This window comes from Mercenaria mercenaria, chromosome 17 (genome assembly GCF_021730395.1).
Source record: "Mercenaria mercenaria strain notata chromosome 17, MADL_Memer_1, whole genome shotgun sequence".
Lineage (NCBI taxonomy): Eukaryota > Metazoa > Mollusca > Bivalvia > Venerida > Veneridae > Mercenaria > Mercenaria mercenaria.
Window position 1 is genome coordinate 45,102,860 of NC_069377.1, and position 16,021 is coordinate 45,118,880.

The 16,021-nt window shown below is 32.6% G+C and overlaps 1 long non-coding RNA gene across 2 annotated transcripts; it reads left to right on the forward strand.

Annotated features, from left to right (window-relative positions):
* Nucleotides 1-11,225: 11,225 nt before the first annotated feature.
* Nucleotides 11,226-15,309, forward strand: LOC123532520 (uncharacterized). 2 transcript variants are annotated; one of them, XR_008368022.1, is made up of 4 exons: nt 11,226-11,508; nt 12,136-12,215; nt 12,776-12,836; nt 13,339-15,309. It is a non-coding gene; the product is annotated as an uncharacterized LOC123532520 (long non-coding RNA). The 2 variants fall into 2 exon arrangements; XR_008368023.1 differs by lacking the exon at nt 11,226-11,508 and having other exon boundaries at nt 12,122-12,215.
* The last annotated feature ends 712 nt before the right edge of the window (nt 15,310-16,021 follow it).

Below are 16,021 nucleotides of genomic sequence, written 5' to 3' on the forward strand. Positions count from 1 at the left end.
ACATTAGATTTGTTATTCATGTCGTTTTGCCAGAATTGTGTGTATTTTACTGTCTTATCTGTATATTTTAAACATTTTGATTCAATACACTTGTAACTTTTCCGAAAACTCGAATAAGGGCGACATCTTTGCAGTTACAAGGAAAAAGGAACATAATTTCAAATTGGGTATACATTCAAACAGTCAATATTTTTAGGCTTGAATTAATAATTCTTATTCCTTGTAAATGCAAATTATCATACACTTCTTCATGTTTTTATCATCATAATGGTTAAAAAAATCGAAATATGTCACAACCTGATTCCATAGTTTATTAACTTTGTAAAATTCTAGAGCATAGCCCTTAGCTTAGGCTACCTTTTTCTCTTTGATTATGCTATGATTGACGGGTAGGCGCATCCATGACAGGTATGATTATTTTCCGCAGCCTTGTTTCGTCGTGACCTTATGGTGTTTCTCTTGGTGCTATGGGTTCTGCAAAGTCATTGAGTACATACGTTAACCGCCCCATGGTGTTTGATTATCTTTAAGTTTCTTTAACTACTGTAACGTGTACAGGGAATGCATCTAGGAGTGTTTTATCCGCTGTTTTCAAGGAACAAGGTGGGATAAAGGATTTTTGTTTGATGAAAGTAAACTGGTTAAGTAAACATGCGTTTAGGCTGCGTGTACACGTATCCTTATTATAATCTAGGATAATGTATGTGCGACTGCGTTCTTTGAATGTGACTCTTCAGCTTTACTAGTATGTCTCAGTAATAACTACCCATCTGTGGTAAGTGCAATATATGTTCGTCAGTAATGAAATAAACCCCATCATAACCCCTATCATGATTCCCAGCATACAACGACATTGGCCAATGCCTCAGGGTAGTGATGTTCGCGATCGAGTATATCGAGGTATGAATACGGACTGAAACCCAGTTTCACTTGAAGGTTAGTGGGTTAAAAATGGCAAATATTTAAAATTACCTGCCATTTTTGTATATGAAAATGCAAGCAACGCATCTAATATAAAGTCTGAGATTTGAAAAATAATATTTTATCCTCGCTCTTAGTAGAGAAATTAGTAAAGGAATGATTCATCTACGTGATGTAGGTGAATAGCAGCCACGACAGATGGTCTATGTTCCGTGTTTCCTTTGCAAGTCTAAGAAAGGTATGCATAAAATGAAAAATATCTAATTCGTGTATCATAGATAGATGTTTTTTATCTTTTGAATTGTATTACAAATATGTTAGAGCATTGCTAGTTTTATATGACAATATCATTTAACAGAGAAAAAGTAGATAGATCTGGCAGTTCCTTTTATAATAATAACGAAGCAGACTTTATTTATAGAGGTAACATAGTTGGGCAACCTCAATTATTCCACTGATTCGTACTGCATCAAATGCTTTAACAATGAAAGTTCAACTACATAGACCCTTGAATTCCTAACGATGTTTAAATTTTAAACAATATTTTTTTGCCATTTTTTTGAAATATTTTACATGCGCTTATACATAATGAACAACATATGAAATACGTACAGGCAGAATATAACTCTCAAAACTTAAGATCTAGACACAGAGTCAGCTATGAAAAGAGCCATTAAGAGTAAAAAAAAAACACTATTTTTATGATGGAATCGGAAACAAACAATAATTGATACGCCAACCACGATATTCCAATGCAGTACTGCATTTTGTTATAACGATGCATCACATCACTGAATTATTCACCTGTTGAACTTTATAGTTTAGTGTAAAAATTCTAGTATAACAGCAGTACCGCTTATGATTACAGAACAACAAAGCTATGCTGCTATTTATTTCCATTATGGCCACCTGTAATAGGAACAGGTGATTATTGTTTGTATTTAACATTCTTGTGTATTTCTGATTGATATTAATCAGAGCACTGTGTGACCGCATGATTATACATTATACATGTTTGCAGGATATGTTTGATTTTCTTATCTTGTTTATTTAGGGCTCTTCTCCGAAATCACGTCTGTTAGGGTTGTGATTTTGTTTCTGTATCAATATTATTAATATCAGTATTTTGCTTGTTTATTTGAAGTGAAATATGAAAATTTTGCTTAATTGTCTTAAAAGTAATAAATAAAACCTTGACAGATCGTGATAAAATTGTAAAAAAAATGAGCGTTTAATAGTATAGATCAATTTTAATAAGCGCTCCTTACTTCTTAACAATCGTTACAATGAAAATGTTCTACAAACAACTTCCGTACAGGAAATATATGACCTATCCCACGATACACAAAAATTATCAGTATAAAATGCTTTATTACGTCGTTTTTAATTGCAATTTAATACAGAAGTATTCCTTTTCTTTACTTTCGTTCTTGCATTATCGTTCAAAACTACCGACTTAAAGGATGAATGTTTTAGGCTAACAGAAGAATGTCTAGGATATCTTGATGATCTCGATAAAGAAATTTGAGTACAACTTACGTACATTTATAATGTACATGTGGTTATACACGGCCTTGGCTTAAACAGACATGAACTTGTAAACAAAGATCAACAAGCGAATACTGAAATAAAATAAATGTGAAGCAAACCGTTGCCTTTATGTCCAACTATTTATTATTACCGAGTATATTGAAAAGATAAAAGTGATTGAAAATTGACTTTATTGAATTTTTATGGTGTAGCATATTGTGCTATATGAAAGCCAGTTGAACAAAATCTGGTGCTCTTGACACAATCATTTTTAAATTGAATTTAAATAGTTAATTGAAAGACCTTGCTTGAAAATGTATATGTCAACAAACTAATCCTTAGTGTAGCGTTTAAACAATATATAGTACTATTAAAAGAATTTAAAAAGTAGGAAGGTAATTTGAAATATGTTTTCCGAATACGGAAGCAGCTATATGGTATGGGAAGGAATATGCTCTTTAAATAATACATTGATTGCAGTAGAAAAAAAGACTAGAGTTGATTAGATATTCCTACCGATACGCGATGTGTATTTCTTAGTATGTTTCAGATCAGCGGTACACATAGTTGCCAATGATCTGTGTAATAAAATAAAGTAATATGTCTATTACTTTGAAAGCTGTACCATTACTAAATTTGATTTTATCTTATCAAATTATTTCTTATTTATAAGAAATAAAATCTGTAGAAGATCCTTTGGAAGCATAGAATGCAACCAAGCAAAATAATAGCAGTCTCGGTTTGATTGAGTCTGTCCATTAGAGGTAATGGAAGGTGCAACACCTCTCACGAAGATAAAAAAAATTGATTTCCAGGAAAGGAATGCTCAGAATTCAAGTTTTGAACTAATTTACTTTTGCTTACGTGGTATTTTGTTAAGGCTGCAAATGCCGTGTGTTAGGGTAGTTTTTCGAACATCAGGTACTGGTTTTATTTAATACAGAAGTCAATTTAGACCAAAAAGCATTGTTGATCACCGGGTATTTACACTCAAACTATTACCATAATATTTTTACTGAAGCCACAAAGTTTTCACTTCTTGTTTTTGCCGACCAGTAAATTTAACAGTGTTTGACCCGTCGGCAAAGGTTGTACACATTTACTGAGCACTGATTCTATTGAATAATAGGTAGACATGTGATTACAGGATTAGCGGTTATACTGATACACATAAAGTAACATCACGCACCCCTCAATTTTCTTAATAGAAACTCCTTACTTACAGGTAAATGACTCTTGTGAAAAGGTCATTTTGATGTAAATATCAGGTTGAATGATTTGACATCCAATGTTTGTCCGCAAATTAAAATGTTTTAATTCATTACAGTGATCATTATAACTATCGAGGTATAATTTTGACGATATTGGCCTGCTTTGGGGGTAATATAAATCTTATTCCGGACCTTTTTAGTTGCTTTAAAGAAATAAAATTTAATGTTGGTATTGACCAACAAAATAACCCAACAACATGACAAGCTCTGAGCTTCTGATCAAATTTTCAGCGTTTACAAGAAAAATAGCACACATTAATTTTAGTTCCGCATAATGATTTAAATGTTTATAATTCGTAGGTATTGGAGGCAAAGGCAAATTCACCTACTTTTGAAACTGAAATGAGTATTTAAAAGTTATATTGTACCCTAACGATTTATCTTATCGTTGGGATTTAAAAGCTAACGTTTTAACGAAAATAAGGAATAAGGAATTTGAATGTGTAAGATGCCGTTAAACATACATCTTGCAGACTTCGAAATTTGTGGTGGACGTCAAATTCGTCTGTGTAAATACCTTCATACCATACTGAATTATCAATTACTTATCTTCAATCCTTAGATATCATTTGATTATGTTTGACATTAAAACAATTGCAATATAGTTTCCTTTTGATTGATGATTATTTCATCTATTTATCATCCATCTAGGATTAGATTGTAGAGATAGACCCTAAAATTTTCAATGATAGTTATACATTAATCTAGAAATTGATTTCCAAGTCCTTGGAATAACCAAAAATGATTTCACAAATGTGAAGTTTATGATAGTTTTGTTAATATCAATAACAGAAGTTTGAATTTTTAATTTAAAGTTGTGATCCACAAAGAATGACAGCTCTTGCCTTGGGCAAGTATTTATAAGCAGATATATCTATTAGTTTACTTCCCTTGCAATTACACAACTGAGTGGAAAATCAAAACTGTTTTAGACACAATATCATACTTTTTTGCACAATAAAAACATTTAGGATTTATTCATTTGTGTTTGATTTACCCCTCAAAACGTGGTTCCTACGGTTCTGTCAACTTGCATATGGTAAAAAAATAACTTTTAACAAGCCAATAATAAAATGAAGTACCAGTAAATAATTAATAGTGCAGCTAATACAGTTTTGCTTGTATCAAAATGTCACAATAGAAGCACTTTTGTAATACAGAAAACCTGATAGGATTAGTAAAGGTGCAATTATATTGATCTCTATTTCCTATGCCTATAGATTGCTGTTAAAATGAATTGTCTTAAAAATGTCCAGGGTCGATAAAATAACGCTACGTTGATAGACATTGATTTAGTGTGGTAAGTTTGTAATATGCTAGTGATTTCAAAGATTTTAATATCAGTTTAACCATATAATTGATAGAAAATATAGATAATTAATTAATTCTTTTTTTTGTGTGTGTGTGTTTTTTGTTTTTGTTTTTTTTTGTTGGGTTTAAAACATAGAGACACAACTATAGTTCATATGGCGGCCTTTGCAGCTTTTGATGGTGGATGAAGACCTACGGTGCCCCTTCGTGCATTTATCTATCACGGGCAGGCACCTTGGTAGAACCACCGACCTTCTGTTTGCCAGCTGGACGGCTTCCTCACATAAAAAATTCAACGCGCCGGACGAGCTCGAACACACATTTGGTGAGGAGCAAGTGATCCGAAGTCAGCATTCTTAACCACTTATAGCGGAACAGCTCAGTTAATTAACTCCTCAATAGTAGCATCTGTTTATTACACGTCTTTGCGTGTTTTATCGCTCGCAGTATCTGTGCTGATCAGTACAATATCAATTTTAAGTACCGGCGATGATTACAGTCAAGCACATTTTTCTGACCCAGTCTTCTTGGAAATAAAATCGACGCGTATTTGTAAAACTGTAAAACAAAATCGATGTTGACTTTTGTTTCTTGCTGGTTTGGTTGCTTCCCTCGATTTCATAAACGCAAATATAGGTTCAGAGTATTTATCCATTTTAATGTCCACAATTTACCTGTTCTATGAAATAAAGCTCCCGCAAAACAATATAAACCAGTTTTACTTAGACTTCCGTGTTAAGTTTCTTTGTAGTTTAGTCTTTGAATTTATAGTTTCATTGCAAAAAGATAGACGTGTTTCTGTTATAAACGATAATAGGCGCATTATAGCAGGTGTGAATTATGATTGTTATTAGAGCTTTAGTGTTTTTATTGTTAACTCTAAACTGATTTAATTAATTTCGGTATATGGCGGAAACTGCACATTGTAACGAGTATAAATGATCTTCATTATTCTAGGTAAAAATGCTTTCTTCAGAGTTTTTACTCATAAAGCTGTTTAATTAAAAAAGATTTCACTCGTTCGTGATCTTGTTCGGCTAACAGGTCTTAGGTTAAAGCGGCTATCTAACCAAACTTTCCGCATTCCAATTCCAAGTAAACACATCTGGGTAATGTTTAGAAAAACTACCGAATGAATGAACATTTTGATATTATTTTACTGTTTGTTTCCTTATTTTCATTTTAAATTTAGCTTTTAATTTCCGTTGATAAGACAAATCGATAAGGTAAAATATAACTTCCACGTACTCATTTCATTTTCAAAAGTACAACGGTGAATGATTTGCCTTCATTATCTATGAATTATAAACATGAATATCATTTTGCGGAACTGCAATAAAAATACGGTGGTATGTTTAGGATTAAATTATCTCGTGCGCACGACATCTTATCCCGAGCGCACAACATCTTATCTCGAGCGCACTATATCTTATCTCGAGCGCACGACATCTTATCTCGAGCACTCGACATCTTATCTCGTGTGCACGACATCTTATCTCGAGCGCATGACATATGTCGAGCGTTCGACATCTTATCTCGTGCGCACGACATCTTATCTCGAGCGCATGACAAGTTATTTCGTGCGCATAACATCTTTTTATCTCGAGCGCACTACATCTTATTTTTTGCGCACGACATTTTATCTCGAGCGCATGACATATCTCGAGCGTTCGACATCTTATCTCGTACGCACGACATCTTATCTCAGTCGCACGACATGTTATTTCGTGGGCACATTATCTTTTTATCTCGTGCGTACGACGCACGACATTTTATCTATATATATATTAAGGCACTTTGTGTATATTCAGGTCATCAGTAAACGAACAATTAGATAATTAGGGTCCTGCCTATTCAGATGTTATACAAACTTACCACAAGTACAAATTTATCACATCATTTTGGAGAGCAGTACCCTATCTTCAAAATTAAAAGAACATAATTAATGATGTGTTATAAAAAGTGCATGCATGAATTAAGGGGAAACGGGGAAATTCTTTGATATATAGGCAAAGCCTACATACTAAACCTTTATTTTGTCAAGGACTTAGATTTATTCCTTTGCGTCATCGCCTTTAAATTACTGCCCTGCAAACACGTGAAACGGTTGTAAGTATAAACAAAACAAAATCAAAACTATGGCAGTCGTATGTTTTTATTGATGATCTGAATACACACAAAGGGATGAGATGTGGAGCGGTCAAGATAAGATGTCGTGCGCACGAGATAAGATGTCGAGCCTTTGAGATAAGATATCGTACGCTCGGGATAGGATGTCGAACGCTCGAAATAGGATGTCGTGCGCTTGAGATAAGATGTCGAGATAAGAAGTCATGCGCTCGAGATGAGATGTCGTGTGCACGGGATAAGATGTCGTGCGCTCGAGATAAGATGTCGTGTACACGAGATGATTTTATCTTCAAAAAAATGCATGTCCTAAACATACCACCATATTAAAAAGTGTATTGTTTCAATTATTCCTTGTAAACGCTGAAAACTATTAAACCGATCGAGTCGAATGGGCTGAAAATAACATTACCAAAGACAATGTATTAGACAGAAAAAATATTTAATTTGCATCTAAGATTGAAATCCAGATCATAGTTTGCCATTAAATTCAAACGTTTTGTCAGTAGTATATTTCTCCCCATATAACGATAAAACTAAATATTCTGCGTAATCATATTTGCACCCATTGAAAACCAATTTTCTGCTATATATCGACTAGAAATTTGCTTGTGGAAAATTGCCATGTGGGACAGATGAATTGGAGCGGGATATTAAATTGGCGTTGATCAAAAACAACGTGTTCTTGTTAGACAATTAACAACCCTTAACGGATGGTCTTCATTATTCAGACTCCCTTGCCCGTAGTTGATAGTACAAACATAAGTCAGAAAGGAAGCTTTACTTGAAAACATGCATCTTAATCGCTGGAAGAAACAATATATCAGTTTAAATCATTTATAAATGAAAATGCAGTCAAGCATCCGATTTGTTTGCGTTTACTTGTTTGTTGCTTCTTATGGGATCTTTTAATGTTCCAATGACATTAGGACATATGGCGACTTCCCACGTTTAACTGGTGGACTAAGATACCAGGTACATCAACGGGCATTTCTTCAAGGCAGGTACCTGTGTAGAACTATTGAACTCTGTAAGTTACTTGGATGACTTCTTCGCCATGAAAGTGTATTCGAGCTCGCTATAGTGAAAGGCACACAAATAATTTGAATTCAGCGGCCTTAACCACTTGCAATGGTCAGGAGGTCCCTTATTATTATTATTATGATTATAACAATTGAAAATTTAAGCGTTTATTCAAGCGCAGCAAATAATATGTAAGCAGACGGCACTGAAAGGTATATTTGGAGAATCACCCTTGTTACCCGGATAATACAAAATGATACGATAACTCCAACATGCTATAAAATGGCCGATCAACGATTTTGAAAATTTCACGTTTTTCGATAAGTTGCTGTGGCTTGATAAGAGATTTTAACCCACAGGTGTTGCAAAAAGAACGAATGGCGATTTGTTTCCATGGAACTCAGACTATTTTACTGTATTTTTGTGAATCCAATACACAATATGTTAAATAGTTTACAAAAACCATGTAAGTTTAGTTTGAAAAATCATAAAAAAAATATTTAGAATTGTTTTTCATGCTTGTAATTCACTGTATATACGACTCTACCATTTCACTATCTAACATAGTTTACAGTAAGTTGTTTACTATTGCCGTTTTAATGTCAAAATCATTTATATTGATCTGTGTATGAAAAATGGATAATAGCCAAAAATGACCATGGATAATGCCCTACATGCGTTGTCTTTGAAAGTGGATAATAGTCAAAATTGATTTTTTTTCATTGACATCCCATTACAGATTGACCAGTTTTGTGTGCGTGGACATTGTTTTGATAAATTACTTTGTAACAACATGATGATATGAGCCTGTTAACATTTTTATGCTTGTAACAGGCACAGTTTACAACTTGCACCTTCCTGGTATCAAGTACACATGTGCATAAGTATTATTTCATCACCCCACCCCCGCTGTTCCTTTTTACCCCACGGTCTCCATATTCCATATAGAATACATACATGTATTTGATTGTCAACTACCTTTTATAATCACTAATAGCACAAACCCTGTTCACATTCTGAATACCTAGGTGTACATATTCAGGGTTGCCAGCACTCTAGGTGAATAAAATTCCCTGACTTTTCCCTGACCAATACATGTTTTTCAGTGACCAAACCGCCAAACATATAAACGGCCTCCTGACCTCCCCTATAGCCGTCCAATCTTCCAGTTATTTTTTTTCCAAATATTTTGTATTTATTTTCCAATATATTAAACATAAACATCAAACAAAATGATAATAAACATGGTTTTCTTTCTTGTATGACTGTTTAGTGGTCAAGTCAATGAAACATAATTGTGACTATTGGTCAGTGAAACCTAATTATTAAGAGATATGTAACATGTCAAAAGCATCTTTGCAAGACATGTAACTATCAAAAATCTAACATCTTTTAAGGTACACTTTTCTCACGGTAAAAACAATAAAGTATGGTTAATAACAAGACCATTGGGACCCTGCTAGTATTAGCAAAATATCATTCTCAAAAATCCATGATCTGTTATTATACAGTTTCCTAGAGACAAAAACAATAAAATACCATGACTAATAGCAAGACCATTGGAATCATATTGACAAAGCATCACTCTCAAAATCCAAGATCTCTTAATATACAGTGTCCTAGTCACTGTGGCAAAAACAATAAAGCATCATGACTAATACTGTAGTAGCAAGACTATTGGAATCCTATTGGCAAAACATCTCTCTCAAAACCCAAGATCTCTCAATAGTTTCCTAGTGGCATAACAATAAAGCATTGATATAAACAAGATCATTTGAAGCATATCTGCAAGGCATAATTCTTAAGGCACACTTTCTTTGTGGCAAAAAAAAAACAACAACAATAATAGCATAGTTAATAACAAAAAGAGTTTTCACAATATTCATCACTAGAAAATATTGTGTTAGTCTTTAGAGCCTGTTTGTCCATGTTTCCTAATGAAAATGACCCTCCACCACAAATAACACATCTTGCTTTATTCACATTTTTTGGATCTTTTCCTACACAACTCTTAAACTCAATGTCTGTCAGCCAACTGTCATTGAAAGATGTTTGTTTACTACTCATTATTGGTTAGTTTGTTAGTTTGTCATGCTAGTAGGGAAGTGCCTGAAATAGTAACTTGTTTATAATAAATGCCATCAACAATGTACTTAGATGTGTATGTTATGATATTATTTAACAAACAGAAAACACCTGGAGTACCTACAACAAAAAAGTGTATTAGAATAATGTTAGTTGTAGGCTCTCTTCATGTGTCACTTTCCTACAAAATAACAAAAATAAAATGTTAGTTAGCTCTGGAGGCAAGGGTTGCAAAGCATTTCAGTCTTCAAGCAAAATCAGTGTTTAAAGAAAAATGGGGGATTTAAACAAATTAGATGCATGTTACAGTATTACATCATTAAACTTTGTTTTTAAGACCAATTCTCTGTAAGAACCAAAAAAAGTTGGAAACTCATAGTCACAGATTTCCTTTAAACCCAGTTTTTCTTGAAGAGGGTACAAAATTAAGAAAAACCTGTTTTTCATTTTTTCAATACATGTCCCGGTTACCATGGAAACGAGGATGCAAATCCCAAACTTGCTCAATTTTCAAAAAAGTAGGGGTGCATGCCTATTTTGTTATCTGGAAAGTACTAGAAAGTGTCCTTTATTTTCGTACTTTCAAATTTTAAAGGCAAATGAACAAGGTTTCATACCAAACTAATATTTCCAAATATTTATTTGATTCTTGTATGATCTAGACTTTTATCTGCAAGAAAAAATATATTTATGGAGCAAAACATATGTTTATATTGTGCTTTATATCTTGAAAAGTGCACAGGTCTCAGCAGAAAAGTATATTTGTTTGTATAAAGGGAAGATGATATTTCAAAAAGAAACATAAATCGTAGTGGGTCATTCAGACACATTCTTGTAGATTTGGGCCAAAGTTTATGATTTGGGGCATTTTTCCTATTTTTATTACCTCCCCTTGATGCTCTTCATTTAGGAAATCACAAACAGCTTATCTAAGTTTACTTCCTGGATTATGCTGAATTCAGATTTCTACTCGGATTTTGCAAATTTTTAGTATATAGATACAATGACAGTCAGAGATTTTATGCTAAATGGGTATGTGATGCTTGGATGTGTCCCTTCAAACCAAGTCCACGTTTAAAATTTGCTGAATAGCGACATTGTTTGGGAAAAATACTCTGGCAGAAAAGAGTCTAAACTGTGGATAGACGTCAGAGCCTGACATCTGTCTGTTTATCTCCATAAGTGAGTTTATATCAACTGACTGAAGGATCAGAGTTAAAGGATAACACAATGAAAACAGGTGAGTCTCGTAATATTTTATGTTTTAATATGACATGCAAAAATTTCAAGCTAGATGCAAGGTATGTGCTCACTTCCTTCAACAGATTCAAAGACCATACAGAGGTTATTTTCTTAAATATTGGAAAGACATTTCTTATTATTTTACCAAGATAAAACTTACAGGCATTTTTCCATCATTTTGGGAATACCATGCACCAACACCAGTGGAACTGGGAAAATGCTCTCAGAAATTGTTTAATGTGGAAATTTTCCAAAGTACCAAAATCTATTTAAAGATATTTTTGTCTAAAATATTAATGGATTACATTTCAGTAATTGAGCAACACTATAAATGTTGTTGTAATAACCTAAATATAGATATATACAAATTTTCAAAACCATTTTAAAACATCAAACACCCATATAAGGTAACACATTTGGGAATTTCATATTCAGACTTGGGAAGAAACATACTGTTTTCTTTGGGATTACCTCCTTTTATTGGAGGTAGATTTATAATGGAAAAAGCCCTGATTTTAGTTGTAAATGACCATTAGCATGCTTTTATATTATTTGTAAAAAGCAGATAAAGACATATTTTTATTTCAAAATGTATATATTTTTGCAAATTTGTTTTGTTTTTCAGCTGTGAGTTGTTTCTTTTGAAAATGACTGCTTGATGATAAAGTTTCAAACAACTATGAAGTGAGTGGATGTTCTAGAGAGGTAATCATACTTTAGTCATTTGCAACAGTGTATGTGTTTGCCAAAGTACCTGTAGAAATATAGACTTACTGAAGTAAAAACTCACTGAATGCTGAAAAATGAAAACATTTAATTGCATCCATTGCTACACATACAGCATGTTTTAATCTGCACATGCCTGTTTTACTGTTTTACAAGTACATACTGAATGTAAATGGTTTGTGTCAAAGTTAGTATGTTTTTATGTATATATTTACACCTCAGAGGCCTACATGTATTTGAAGAATAAAGTCCCCCACATGCCCATATTCATACAAGTATGAAATCTTGACCTCTCAATCTATGATACAAGAATAGCTAGTAGGTTAAATTGACATACATTTGTATTGTGACTATAAATATTGAAAAGTGTTTGAATTTTTAAAGTATACCCTTTTTCAGAAAAGGACCCTGTGCACATGTATGAGAAACAGATTTTACCTTTAAAGTGGTCCATATAATGTTGAAAAGGATGAAATCCTGTATCTGTCAAAATGTAACAACAGTAACAACCATTTTAGTTTGATTTGTGTTTATTCCAGACTAATTCTTCAAAGAATGAATGATCATCATCATCCTTATATTGGAATAAAAGGAAGGAAGGTATCTACATTTTATTTATAGTTTGTCTTAGTGTCTGATCAGGTCTGATTTCACATCTTTATAAATGCTTGACTGAATGTTATTTTTTGACAGAATATTTATGAACTTTGTTTAGAATTTCATGTATCTTAAATTCAATCAAAGTGTAGCAAAGTCAAAAGTATTTAATGTATTTCATACAATTGTTCCTTTTAAAATCATTTCAAGGAGGGGGAGGTCTATGTGATAAATTATTTTCATTAAAAGAATAAAGGGAAGATGTATATATTATACATTTACTTATACAAAATTTATTAAATGATTGAAATAGTGAATGTAAATTTTATTCATTTACAAATTTGTGAGAGGAAACCCTCCAGCTGGCTTGTAGAAGATCAGTAGTTCTACCCAGTAACATGATGTCACAAATATTTTTACTGGAGAGCCCATCCCCATCCCACCACCACCCATAGTCAAATGAAAGACATTCAGATTGTTATTCTCTCACATCTCTATTTTTCAGTGACAGCTACAGTCATGGTAAAAGTAAATGCAGTCAGAAGACCTCTGATATCACCTGAAAAGCCAGCCTTCTCAAGATTCTGTATCAAATAAAAATAACAAGGACAGTTAAAAAGACTTTTTATAACTTGCAAATGTGCAGTCTGTGACATAACTGTCTGATCCAGGTAGTTTAGTGTTGACAAGATGACATTTCATCTCTGTAGTAGAGGACACAAGTTTGAAATGCAGTATGTCATTGTGAAGGCAGAATGTTTATGAAAATAGTGTGTGTGTTTTCCAAATAGAGAAGCTGAAAGTGGGGAATCATCAATTAATGTTTTTGGAATAAGTTATGGACATCTGAATAGTGAAGATCTGTCCCTTTTTTGGATTGCCACAGACCAAAATAATGATTGGTGCCTTTGAAATAAATAGAAGAACTCACACTGGACACCCTGAAGATGGATTTATGTTGTTTGCATTAATGTTTCTTTTTCAGATTTATGGAAAAACATTAGAATGTCATTTATTAAAAATGTTGATAGTTGTTTAACCAAAAGCCCTGTAATTGAAAAATATCTTTATTCTTGACTTTACAGTAAAATTAAAAAGATCTGATATTGTTTGATTACTTTTGCATGTATAACATTAAATTTGTTATATTTAAATTTGATAAAATTTTATGTATTTTGAAAATGATGCACTTGAACTTATCTAAATGGAATAAACACATGACACTCTTTGAATATTTGTAAAAAAAGCACATGTTTTGCAGTTCTCATCAGATTTGGTTACCAATTTACAGCATAACTATACATGAAGGCTTATTACTCAAACATATGCAGATCTAATTGTATATTTTCTACCATAGATAATTTTATTTCATATAGATTTTTTTAATCTTTAAAAAATACTGAGAAAATATAGCAAAAGAATGGTTGAATTAGTATACTTGATTTTGTGAGACTGTTGAAATATTACAATTCTTTTTCCCTCTTAAGCCTGTATCATAAAATCATATTTTCTGATGAAATTTATTTTTTAAGAATGTCTGCAATGCAGATTTTAATGAAAATTCATACATTTGTAAAGTTACCTATATTGTGTTAGGTAATTACTTAAGCCCATATATACTAATTGGCCAATGATTAAAGAGAACATCGAGTTTCTAGCTGACTTTCTGACTAATTTAAGACCTCATTAATGTAACAACATCTATTAATCTTCAGAAATCCAGTAAAATTGTCATCTGTAAAACAGGTTTCATTCTAAGATATACAAGGCATATAACATCCTATTTTACTAGCATGTATTTTAATAAATAAAGTAGATTTAGTTGTGTATTTTGATAAATTTTGGAAAAAGCATTAGGAGATATGTCTGCAACTGCAGTTTGTATTAATTGAGTATTTACTGGCACTGGAATGTGCATGATCAGGGTTTTTCTGAATAAACTTAGTAAAGTCTTAAATCTACATTATCTATAGCTATCCGTAAAAAGTCTGGCCATTGTTTTGATAGTTTGAAAGAATTAAATACATTTGAGCCGAGCCATGAGAAAACCAACATAGTGGCTTTGCGACCAGCATAGATCCAGAGCAGCCCGCGCAGTCTGGTCAGGATCCATCTTGTTTGCTTTCAAAGCATATTGCAATTAGAGAAACTGTTAGCGAACAGAAGGATCCTGACCAGACTGCGCTGATGCACAGGCTGGTATGGATCCATGCTGGTCGCAAACGCACTATGTTGGTTTTCTCATGGCGTGGCTCATTTAAAGTTGTATCTAGCAAAATATTGACTAAACTGTTCTGTAGATCATTTGGTTTAATTTGATTGTTAAAGGAAGAATGTGCATCATGATTGTTATTACATAAACATACTGTATTATTTTTAAATATCATAATATTTTTCAGTCTTCGATATACACTGTTATTTGTTTATAATTTTGAATTGTATTTAAAATGTATATATTAAATCAAATGGCAAAGTAGACATGATTTTGCTTTTACTACTATTTGCTTCCATGGCAACAAAATGATTTCTAAAGGTGAAAGGACACTGTCTTTACACAAACACACATAGATATTTTTGTTATTTTATCCAAAAATGTCATTTAATTTTAATGGCTTTATAGTAACTGCAGCAAAAAATAACTATGATTTAAAGTTGTTTTTTAATGCAAAATGAATGTTGTAACCATGGCAACTTGAAAAAAAAAGTCATGATTAGTAACCATACAATACCTTAAAGGCCAGTATCAGTTGGTTATGAGTATTTCCAACTGCTTTGAAACTCAAAATTAGTTTACCCAAAAGAAAGAAAAGTGCATACAAGGTTGTTGAGAACTGACCTTGTGACAATGCTTTAAGTTTCATGGATCATTATTATGGTTGTATCCTTCTTAATTCTGCCCAGAATGTGCTTCAGGTGCGTTAGATGCATTGACAGTTTGCAAATGAACTTTTCTTGTTTCATAGAATACAAAATTGATACAGAAAGTGCTTTAAAAAGGTCTGAATTATAATTTTCTTGTACGTTGCCATGGTAACGTAACATTCTCCTTAATTTCTAGACAAAGTGTTGGACAGTTTAACTTTGTTAAATGATTTTACATGAAATACTTAGGTTTTGCTATAATTCTGCATCTGGCAATGTAATATTATTTCAGGTTATTCTGTAATTTAGGCATAAATGAGTTTGCT